Genomic DNA, 12,863 nt, shown 5'->3' with positions numbered 1-12,863 from the left:
GCTGCAGCCGCGCGGGTGAGGACGAGGCCGACCCCGACTGCGAGGACTAGGGCTCACCACAGTGACAGGTAGTTCAGCCAATCCTCACCCCCGCCACCACAGCGCACCAATCAGCGCTGCGTAGAGGCGGGAACATTCAAATAAGAGCTCAGTGCGCAGGAGCTGCAGCACCTCCTCCGCTCAGCTGGACTGGGCTGGGCGGGGCGGGGTAAGTGGCTGTGGGAGACCCGGGGAATGGTTGTAAAAGGGCCCCGGACGAAGCACAGTGGAGCAGGAGCTAGGGAGGGGCCGGGAGTAAACTGCTAGCGCAGCAGGGCGGGGGAGGGGCACCCTACCTGCTCCCTGGCTCTAGCCCATTAGCTGCCCCTGCTCCAGTCTATTCTGAATGTTCTCTCTGCATCCTGGGTGGGTGCCTCAGTTCCCCCTATGCATTTCTTACGTAGCTAGGTGGTGGGATCAGGGGGTGTGGTTGTTGCAGAGCCCTAGAGGGCAGGGGTGATGCTGTCTGCACAGAGAATGGCCGATACCCTGTCTCCTGGCAACTGATGGCCTGGGCCCCTTCCCTGCAAGGTGCCAACGGAAGGTGTTGGCGAACAAAGAGATCAGGAGGCCTCCTGGCCTTGGGAAAGAGACAAAGGACAGAGGAGAGGCTGTAGGGGAAATGGAAGGAGGCCTAGCACTGGCATCTGGGCTCCCTGCCCCAGAAGACAGACCTGACTGAGGGGATCCTGTTTTCCATACCTACAAGCTCTGCTTTGACTGTGGTCCTGTCATCTAATAAACCTTCTGTTTTACTGGCTGGCTGAGAGTCAGGGTGAATCGCAGGAAGTGGGGGGTGCAGGACCCTGACTCCCCCACACTCCATGACATCCAGCAGCAGCAGAACAGGTTCTCATCCAGCCCTCTGGGGTGGGTGTTGGGAGTGGGAGGCGCAGAGGGTAATGTGGTTACTCCTATAATCAGACTTTTAGTTTCCAGTCAGCACTGCTAACCAGATATCCAGGTCCCATTTTCTACTGGCGTTTCCAGTCTAAAACTGGATACCTGGCAACAGGGCTGCTAGAAAAGCCTGAGGGGGAGGGGGGGAGAAGAGGGGCAAGCAATAATTTTTAAAAGTGAGAGGGCTAAGCCTTAAGCTGTGGGAAGCAAGGCGTGGGTGGGCTGAGGAGTGGAGAGGAGCTAATGGGCAGGGCCATGTCTGCTGTATTGCCCAGGTAGGTTGGAGACTGTGGGGATCAGCTGACACAGTATCCCCAGCCCAGGGCTGGGTGTGTGTGGGGTGGTGCAGGAGTCAGGGCAGGGGAGGTGTGAGGGGGTGCAGGGGGTATGTGAGTGCGGTGCAGGAATCAGGGCAGGGTGTGAGAGAGGGGGGTCAGGGTGGGCAGTGAGTGTGGGCTGGGGTCATGGGGGTGCTCACAGCAGGGGGCTGGAGAGGGTATGCCCTGATTCCAGCCCCTTCCTCAAGGCCCTGCCCCTGCCTCTTCTCCTCCCCCAAGCCCTGAGCCTGTTGAGGCTCCACTCCTCCTCCACCTCCCCCCTCCTGCCAGCAAGCAGCTGATTGGCAGGAGGGAACATAGCAAGCTGGGGAAAGAGGCAGGGGAGGAGCTTGGCTGCCAGCAGAACCTGCCCTGCTGCAGCAGGAGCTGGCAGCACTAAGCTTCTGCCCCCCCCCCGGGGGGGGGCACGGAGAAGAGCAGGCTGGGCCGGAGCCCCTTTGGACCGTGGGCCTGGCACCATGGTAAATCCGGTAGTGGTCTGAGGGCTTCTCTACACAGCAGCAATCGGGGTGGAAGTGCCTGGGGGCCATTAGCAACAGTGCCATGTGCATGTGGCAGCAGCTGGAGAAAGTATTTGCTCTGGCAGGTGGTGGAGGTGGCAGCAGTTGGGCACAGTATTGACTGTGGCAGAGGTTTGACCCAGTTTTCCAGTTCCTACATTTGATTAATTTGATTACAGGAGGCAGAAATGTAGCATACTTGTTTAATCTTTGGTAGGTCCTCTGGTTCCTTTTAGAGGTGACATACACTCAACATGCAGTATTACCAATATATTCAAACCACCTAAAACCAGATATGGCAGGTGACCAGCTTGGCTTAACAGTGAAATCTTCGGTGAACTTAAACTCAAAAAGGAAGCTTACAAGAAGTGGAAATTTGGACAGATGACTAGGGAGGAGTATAAAAATATTGCTAGAGCATGCAGGGGTGTAATCAGGAAGACCATGGCACAATTGGAGTTGCAGCTAGCAAGGGATGTGGAGGGTAACAAAAAGGGTTTCTACAGGTAAGTTAGCAACAAGAAGGTCAGAGAAAGTGTGGGACTCTTACTGAATGGGGGAGGTAACAGTGACAGATGAGGTGGAAAAAGTTGAAGTACTCAATACTTTTTTTGCCTTGGTCTTCATGGACAAGGTCAGCTCCCAGACTGCTGCACTTGGCAACACAGTATGGGGAGGAGGTGCGCAGCCCTCAGTGATGAAAGAACAGGTTAAGGACTATTAGAAAAGCTGGACATGCACAAGTCCATGGGTCCAGATCTCATGCATCCGAGGGTGCTGAGGGAGTTGGCTGATGTGATTGCAGAGCCATTGGCCATTATCTTTGAAAACTTGTGGCAATCAGGGGAAGTCCCAGACAATTGGAAAAAGGCAAATATAGTACCCATATTTTAAAAAAAGGAAGAAAGAGAACCCGGGGAACTACAGACCAGTCAGCCTCACTTCAGTCCCCAGCAAAATCATGGAGCAAGTACTCAAGGAATCCATTTTTAAGCACTTAAAGGAGAGGAAGGTGATCGGGAACAGTCAACATGGATTGACCAAGGGCTATCATACCTGACCAACCTGATTGCCTTCTGTGATTAGATAACTGGCTCTGTGGATATGGGGAAAGAGGTGGATGTCATATCTTGATTTTAGCAAAGCTTTTGATATGGTCTCCCACAGTATTCTTGCCAGCAAGTTAAAAAAGTATGGATTGGATGAATGGACTATAAGGTAGATAGAAATCTGGCTAGGTTGTCAGGCTCAACAGGTAGTGATCAACGGCTCAATGTCTAGTTGGCAGCCGGTATCAAGTGGAATGCCGCAAGTCAGTCCAGGGGCTGGTTTTGTTCAACATCTTTATTAATGATCTGGATGATGGGATGGATTGCACTCTCAGCAAGTTCGCAGATGACACTAAATTGGGGGAGGGGGAGAAGTAGATACGCTGGAGGGTAGGGATAGAGTCCAGAGTGGGCCAAAAGAAATCTGATGAGGTTCAACAAGGACAAGTGCAGAGTCCTACATGTAGGAAGGAAGAATCCCATGCACCACTACAGGCTGGGGACCAACTAACTGAACAGAAGTTCTGCAGAAAAGGACCTGGGGATTACAGTGGACGAGAAGCTGGATACGAGTCAGCAGTGTGCCCTTGTTGCCAAGAAGGCCAACGGAATATTGGGCTGTATTAGTAGGAGCATTGCCGGCAGATCGAGGGAAGTGATTATTCCCCTCTGTTTGGCACTGGTGAGGCCACACCTGGAGTATTGTGTCCAGTTTTGGTCTCCCCCACAACATAAGAAGGGATGTGGACAAATTGGAAAGAGAGCCCAGTGGAGGGCAACGAAAATGACTAGGGGGCTTGGGCACATGACTTACGAGGAGGCTGAGGGAGCTGGGGTTATTTAGTCTGCAGAAGAGAAGAGTGAGGGGAGATTTGATAGCAGCCTTCAACTACCTGATGGGGGGTTTCAAAGAGGATGGAGCTCGTCTGTTCTCAGTGGTGGCAGATGACAGAACAAGAAGCAATGGTGTCAAGTTGCAGTGGAGGAGGTCTAAGTTGGATATTAGGAAAAACTATTTCACTAGGAGGGTGGTGAAGCACTGGAATGGGTAAGGAGGTGGTGGAATCTCCATCCTTAGAGTTTTTTAAGGCCCTGCTTGACAAATCCCTGGCTGGGATGATTTAGTTGGTGCTGGTCCTGCTTTGAGCAGGGGATTAGACTAGATGACCTCCTGAGGTCTCTTCCAATCCTGATATTCTATGAAGAATGTCAAAAATAAACTCTCAGATACTCATTAAGGAAGCATCTGGACAAGGTTGCCAACAGAGATTATCTGGGCCCTGAGGATGTTTGTGACCCTTCAGGCCCCTCTATGACTGTGACAGTTTATCCATTCGAATGTATATATATATTAGGGCTGTCCATTAATCACAATTAACTCAAGTACTGTAGTGCAGTCTCTTTATTGTGAAAGTGCAACTTACCAATGTAGATTATTTTTTGTTACATAACTGCACTCAAAAACAAAACCGTGTAAAATTTTCAAGCCTACAAGTCCACTCAGTCCTACAGTCTCTACGGAAAAGGATAAATGGACACAAATCAGATATTAGGAATGCAATATACAAAAACCTGTAGGAGAACACTTCAACCTCCCTGGCCACACAATAGCAGATCTTAAGGTGGCCATCCTGCAGCAAAAAAACTTTAGGACCAGACTCCAAAGAGAAACTGCTGAGCTACAGTTCATCTGCAAATTTGACACCATCAGCTCAGGATTAAACAAAGACTGTGAATGGCTTGCCAACTACAGAACCAGTTTCTCCTCCCTTGGTTTTCACACCTCAGCTGCTAGAAGAGGGCCTCATCCTCCCTGATTGATCTAACCTTGTTATCTCTAGCCTGCTTCTTGCTTGCATATTTATACCTGCCCCTGGAAATTTCCACTACATGCATCCGAAGAAGTGGGCATTCACCCACGAAAGCTCATGCTCCAAAACGTCTGTTAGTCTATAAGGTGCCACAGGACTCTTTGCTGCTTCTCCCTGTGTAGATATTTCTAAGAAGCCTTGTCTCTCTCCCTATCCCTTGCCTTCTTCCACATAGCTAAAGAATTACAGTGGGTAAGGCCTGGACCATGTCTGCCTGTGCACAAAGTAAATGACCAAACAGAACAGTTGTCTGAGTGGTCTTGCCCAGTTTGGGGTGGTGTTTCTCCCTAGCCTTCTAAGTCCTCTGTTTCACATTCAGTAGGTCTTCTGCCTCTGGTGAGCTAACAGAGGTGGTTCATAGCATCTTTACAGCTGCAGTTTTGTCTATGTCAGTTAGTTATGTTACAATAGCATCTAGAAGCCCTACCATGATCAGAACCCCACTTCCTGGGGCACTGTACAAACCCAGAGCAAGAGGCAGTCCCTACTAGCTAAGTTGACAAGCCAGACAAAGGGTGGAAGGAAAAACAGACAGAGAGGGCGAGAGAGAGAAGTGAAGGGACTTATCTAGTGATAGAGTAAAGAATAGAACCCAGGTCTCCTAAGTCCCAAGCCAGTGGCCTCTGCATTGGACTGCACTGCCTCTCAACCTCTCTCAAAATGAAAAAACTTGTTTCAGTAAAATTAGAGCTTTAACCTAACCAGGATCCTCCTACTTAATCCCCTTTCCTCACCTGAGTATTCAGAGTTAGCAGCAGCAGCTTTATACAGAACCAGTGCAACCTCTGTTGTCACCAAATGTCTCTGAAAACATCCACTCAATGGGCAGCAGCAGTCAAAAAAGCAAGCAATGTTTGGAATCATTAAGAAAGGGATAGATAATAAGATAAAATCATCATGTTGCCTCTATATAAATCCATGATACACCCACATCTTGAAAACTGTGTGCAGATGTGGTCGCCCCATCTCAAAAAAGATATATTGGAATTGGAAAAGGTTCAGAAAAGGGCAACAAAAATGATTAGGGGCATGGAACGGCTGCCATATGACGAGAGATTAATAAGACTGGGACTTTTCAGCTTGGAAAAGAGACGACTAAGGGGGGACATGATAGATGTCTATAAAATCATGACTGGTGTGGACAAAATAAATAAGGAAGTGTTATTTACTCCTCATAACACAAGAACTAGAGGTCACCAAATGAAATTAATAGGCAGCAGGTTTAAAACAAACAAAAGGAAGTATTTCTTCACACAATGCACAGTCAACCTGTGGAACTCCTTGCCAGAGGATGTTGTGAAGGCCAAGACTATAACAGGGTTCAAAAAAGAACTAGATAAATTCATGGAGGATAGGTCCATCAATGGCTATTAGCCAGGAGGGTAGGGATGGTGTCCCTAGCCTCTGTTTTCCAGAAGCTGGGAATGGGCGACAGGGGATGGATCACTTGATGATTTACCTGTTCTGTTCATTCCCTCTAGGGCACCTGGCATTGGCCACTGTCGGAAGACAGGATACTGGGCTAGATGGACCTTTGGTCTGACCCAGTATGGCTGCTTATGTTCTCTGTGCCTGTAAAGATAAGCAGATGGAAGAAAAGCAGTTGACTCAAAGATAGCCCAGGGCAAACAGAAGTGATATAAGGAAAAAAAAAAGAAAAACTCTTTGAGGAACTCGCCAGTACATTAATCTTATTAATGTGACATCAAACCACAGATGGCATGACATCCAAGGGCTGTACTGGTCTCCTGATTACACCTACTACAGCAGTGGGGAATGCTCTCTTCCATTCTCAGCTGGCCATGAGACTGCATCCTTTCCTCTCAGAGTAGAATCTATCCATCACCTCCAGGTTAGACTACTAAAATTGTCTTTACCCGAGTCCAACCACCATTACATGGCTCAACATCATGACGTATTAAAAAAAGGCAGTTAAGACGGTATCACTGACATTTTGCAATCTCTATTGGCTCACTGTTTCTCTCAGAGTCCAACTTCTGATCTACAAAGCCTATCATGAAAGACCTGTGTCTCATCCTCAGAAACCCTTGTGGTCCTGAGGGACAATACAGCTAGGGAGAGACACTAGTAGGGCAAAATAGCAGCTGATGCAAAATATGAACTTCTTGCCTAAGCCTAAATATAAATACAAGACAGCTTTTTGATAAAGCCCTTTCCCACAGAGAAGAGGTCAATAAGGAAAAAATAAAACACCTGTCAAAAATCCCTTTTGAGGTTTTATATTGTTTTTGTAAATATTTTTTGGTGTTTTGATGCCAAGATGGTGGGCACTTTAGTAATAACTAGAGATGAGATGATCTCTAGGAAAGACCACAGAAAATAGGATTTTAAGAAAAACTGGAAATCCCTTTTTTGAATATTGGTGATATTGCCAAAGGGGAGAGAATGGGCAGCATCATTTATGACTGGTTACATTTTAATCTTGAAAAAAGAGTAATTGTAGATGTCTTCCTAGTTTAAAACTAAAGTATAATGAAGTTACAAGTTACACCCATTAATATTATTTCATATTTACTCTTCCTATTTAATAAAACAGTAACTGCAAGTCTATTTAAATAAGTAGTGTATCCATGGCCTGGATAACTTACCAGGAGCCTGTGGAAGGCAACTAATTTGCATATAAATGTACCTAGACTCTTGATAAGAGATAAATTCACAGAGATAACTTTTTATACAGTGTTGTAAGTGACCATAGCACTTTTCAAAACACATAAAAAGGCAAAATATGCTTTTAGGGTTGCAGGGGAAGGAGCATCAATGGGTACACTGTCTATATGCAGACACTGATATAACTCATAACCGTAGTATTTCAGCCTGTACATGCATTATGGAATAGAGGTTTGAGTCTACAGGTGATTGTGGAGTTTTCCTTCAGTTTTAGAGTAGATAGCAGAGATGGCAAAGGACAGGCATGCTGAGCTTTGCCCATGCTGGTTTGAGTCATATATACTAAAGACCTTTACCTGCTGCTTTAAATTGGCTCTGACAACATATCTGCAGGGCCTGTCGGCTTCCCTTAAGAAGTCTATAAATATACAGTTCTTCCAAAGTGGCTTGCACAAATTGCTGCTGCTTACCCATTTAGAGAACAGAAACAATATTATTTATCTGACATGATAAACTAAGCAAAATAACTTTTAGAGTTAGAGGTGCAGCAATACAAATATTATAATAACGCATCTGAGAAAATTGTAATGTTCATGAACATTCCAGACAAAAAAGTCAAAAAGTACATCACTGAAGCACTTGAATGGGTTACCTACGGAGATGGTGGAATCTCCATCCTTAGAGGTTTTTAAAACCCGACTTGACAAAGTCCTGGCTGGGATGATTTAATTGGGGTTGGTCCTGCTTTGAGCAGGGGGTTGGACTGGATGACCTCCTGAGGTTTCTTCCAACCCTAATCTTATATGATTCTAATATCACATAAGGTACTTGTTACAAATTTTTCTAGCTCTAGTTAACAATACTGATGTTTAAACGTTCATCATTATGCTTCAGAGTCAATATCTAATTGAGCTGAATATGGCAACTCTCAGCTCTCTTATAGCAGCATAGATGTGCTCTAAAACATCCACAGCTGGCCTGTGCCAGCTAACTCGGGCTCACAGGGCTCTGGCTGCGGGGGCTATAAAATTCCAGTACAGATGTTTGGGTTCAGCCTGAAACCTGGGCTCTGGGACCCTACAACGGGTGACACTATCTTATGTGGGCCCCAGTCCAACTACCTATATCCCAGACTTCCTAGCATCTTCAAAATGTGGCCGCTCTAGCCCTTTGTTCATGATGCAGTATGGAAAAACTTGACTGTCAGAGGACATAGAATGTTAGCCCATAGGACTGAGAGATATTTTTGGCAGAATCACAGAGAATGAATCCAGTGAGGCTGTGTCTACAATGTAAAGCAATAGGGCTTGAACCCTGGGTCCCAGCTTGTGAAATGGGGCCAGAAAGGGTTAAGCAACTTGCAGGCTAATTGACCCAACCTTTAGAGACATATTAGTAGATAGTGTGTGTTTACATATATATTGTAGAGGTTGACAATGTAATCCAACAGTTCCTGTCTATGCTGTATTTTATTAAGATCTTCTTCTGATCTCTGAATTAACATTTATATGTACTGATGTCACTGTCTTAATTTCTCTTTGAAGTTTGTGGTAAATCACCTGTAAAATGGTGGGAGATAGGCAATTGCCTTATGTTAATCCATGTAGCTAATTACCAGTGATGTTTACCAAACAGGCTACTTCAAAAGCCTATTGTCCACCCAAGGACTAGTGCTATCAAGAGGCTGCAAAAATCCCTATAAAAACTCTTGGGACCTGATCCTTTCATCTCAGATCTGTTTAAGCTTTATTTGGGGGAAGTTTGAGTCATAAGACAGATCTCCTGTCTCAGCTGGACAGCCCTGATATTGAATATTTGGACATTGGACTATAACCTGATGAACTGATTCTGAAAAGGACTCTTTGCAATTCTAAAGCTTACCATCTCTACTCTGAAACTGACCTAGGGACACTATTCATATCTGTATATATAATGATCTTTTATAATGATCTTTTAACCAATACTGTCTCTCTTTTCTAATATTTTTTAGTTTAATTAATAAGAATTGGCTGTAAGCATGTATTTGGGTAAGTTAATGTGTCTGATCCTTTAGGGTTGGTAGAACTTTTTTTCCATAAACAAGATTTTCAATAATCATATTTGACTTAGCTGTCAGCATGCTCTCCACCTGGGTTCCAGCTTCACTCAGGCTCAGACTCTCTCCACCCGTGGGGTTCTTCAACAGTGGAATTTGTATGTAGATAGAAGGGAGGTTAGGCTTGAGCATGAGCTTACACTGCAGGGCAGACACACACACACACACACACACAAAAGTTTCTGGCTGTCTAGCTGCCAATACAGAAATACACTACTTGACCCTTCACATTGCAGCCAGGTCTTGCAACTTGCTTTTAAATGAAAACAATTCTACAAGATCTGAGGGGTCAGTAGCTGACTGCAAGAAATCCCTCTACTGGGTCTCCCTTCTCCATTGCCTCAGTGGGCCCCTGGCTGTGCTCTCCAGCTCTAAGTAAATGAGTGAGGCCTCAGAATAATCATGTCACAGTGGAGAAGCTAATTTCAGCTCTGCACTGTTGCCGTAAGTGGCAAGCAACTGCTGTGTAACAGTGCACAGCAACACTCCACCCACTTTATCATTATTTATATTATGAGAGCATCCAGGTGCTCATCAGGATTGGAACCCCATTATATTTGGTAGCCTGAATAGTAAAAGCCAGTCCCTGACTCAAATCACTCATCTAACAAAAACCACAGAAGGAATTTGGGGAAGTAAAGTCCATTTGATTTAACGCTCCTACTCTTGCAGAAAGTGACTTTGGATCTATCATGAGAAGTGGCTGTGTTGCATCTGAAGACCCATTCATCATTAAAGGGGTAGAACAAGAACATTGGTTACATAGCTTTGTGTTTCATACTCATGTCCTATGCATATTGTTTACTGTGTTCTTGTAGCTATGTTGGTTCCAGGATACTAGAAAGACAAGGTGGGAGAGAGAATCTCTTTTACTGGACCAATTTCCAATAAAAGATATTACCTCATTCACCTTGTCTCTCTTCTATGCATGTGGCTGTCAACTTTCTGTTTGAAATTAGTTTAAAAGTATCATTTATTTCAGATTTTATTGATCCACTCCTTTGGAAAATAGGTTACTTTGGCCCATGCAGTGCAACTGTTTGTTGGATATTTGCTCTAGAAGTGGCCCAAAGTGCTTTCAAGTCAGCTAATACATAGACACTGTATTATGGGAGATGCTGGCTCGTGACCTAAAACAAGCAGTTAGGTTGAAGTTTAACCATATACACTGTACTATGGTACTGTAATTATTGCCACATACTGCAACTTAAATTGAACAAATCTGGAGTGCTCAAGGTCAGCAATATCTCAGTGGCTACAATCTAGGTGAAGCTAGAATTGTATGCCACAATAAATTTTGTACTCTAGCATTAACCAACCTTCTGGCTGTGTCACAGCAAAAAAAACTATTTTCAAGATTGTAAAAATAAGAAAACTGATTGTTAAATCCAAGATGTCTACATCATTTTACCATATACTGAGCATCTTAGGGAATATTTTTGCATTTACAAAAAAAGTATAGTAGATAATGCATGTATATAAATGCCAAGGAAGTTCCCACATTCCCTACCCCAAGCATCACTGGTGATACCAGCAGGATAGGATACTTCAATATGAAACTACAAACCAGTGACAAATCTGCTGCACTATAATGTAACATTAAAAATAATTTTCAGAACCTGTATTTTGATGTATGCCATCCTATTGGTGAGCATAGTGGAACCTTCAGGTCTTTGAACTCGAGAGATTTCCTCCTGCAATAAAGAAGAAAAACTAATCTGCAGGTTAATTTGCATTCAGATGCTATGCATCTGAGAAATCTTCCCCACACTGGTGCTTGGGGGAAGGCCTACCTTGAGATGTATAAGTTTGGGGGCTACCTAGAGCCCGTGGCACGTAAATATGCCTGTAGCATCAGCCTGGTACTGACTCATGCTAAGTACTACTAGCTTGACTTTTTTGTCGTATCTCAGAATTGCAAAGGTCATTCCCTTACTCTAGCTCTTTGACCTTGTCACCCCTCTAAAATCGCTCTACTGGCTCCCCATTCTATATCATGTCAAGCATAAGATTCTGGTCTTCACTTTCAAGGCCCTTCACAGCCTATTCCAATCATCTCTATCAAAATATTGTCTCCCATGTCCGATAGACCAATGATGCCAGCCTCCATCACCATTTTCCAAATTTTCAAACACCTTTGTGCTTTCTCCCACACTGCCCTAACTCATGGGATGAGCTCCCTGTAAAACGTCATTACCCCCTTAAAACTCTCCTTTGGTATGATGCCTATTAAAAAAAACTTGGCAATGGCTAGGCCACTGTTGTGCTGATACCACTACCTACCATGCTGACAAATATTGTCTCACTGTTTCTGTGTTCTCCCCCATCTATTTGTTGGTACCTGTTGTCTCTTGTCTTATACTTACACTATAAGCTTTTCGGGGCAAGGACCAACTTTTTGTTGTTTGTACATTGCCTAGCACACACAATGGGGTCCTCCTGGTCCATAACTAGGGCTCCTAGGCATTATAGTAGATCGTAAATAACAGTATACAAAGATGCATTAAGCGTTACAAGTCAGTGTTTAGAATATGAACATTTCCCCCTCAAACATAGAAAATTTACCTCACACTCACCAAACTAAAGTGAAAGGGGCAAGAAAAGAGTACCGAGTTCTTCCAGTGAAATCTAAGTTATGCTTGGCAGACAGAAAGCAATGTCCAGTCAGCATTATTAATTTGCATACAGGTCTCTTACATGAAAAGTGAAAACCATGTTTGAGCATAAAAGATTTCAAAGGCACTTCCATAAGTACATACACTTTGCTCCAGTGTCCTTGGCCAAACTGCCCCTCCTCTACACAATGTTCTGGTACAGCTGGGCAGTAGGTTATCACTTTTCACACAAAAGAGATAGCTGCATCTCAGTAGTATAAATATAGCCTATGATGTTCTTTAGGCCCTCTTGAAAGGAGAGGTGCTATCATAAGAGGACATCAAATAGCTATTAACTGATGCTATTACAAGACATGCACACACACTACTGGGGTGGGATTCTGTTTTTATTGAAGGCTTTACATCTCAACTATTAGTTACTAATTCTGCTACGTAAAAGGAATTCATATAATAGAATCATTCGGGGGGGGGGGGTGCGGGGTTGGTTGTTTTTTTTAAAGTTTGGCAACCTTAAGAATTTGTGATGGTCTCCAAGACACAAGTAAAGGTGATAAGTTTGCATTCTGCAGAACATTGTGCTCTTTTATCTTCTAAACATCCAAAGCTAAAACTGCTGGACTTTGGTAGACAAACTGAAAAATTACAGATGTACCAGAACTTTCTTTTGCCTCTAAACCCAAAGGCACAGGGGGAACAACAAGGGTATTTTTTTTTCCTCTCTCTTAAGGAGTTTGCTGTATACAAACTTAAAAATAAGTTAACATTCTGAGCTCCTAGGAAATGCTCAGCAGTCAGTGCCACAGGAAGGAAGTTTCTCTATCCTCTTAC

This window comes from Mauremys reevesii, linkage group 19 (assembly GCF_016161935.1).
Source record: "Mauremys reevesii isolate NIE-2019 linkage group 19, ASM1616193v1, whole genome shotgun sequence".
NCBI lineage: Eukaryota > Metazoa > Chordata > Testudines > Geoemydidae > Mauremys > Mauremys reevesii.
This window is presented reverse-complemented; position numbering follows the sequence as displayed.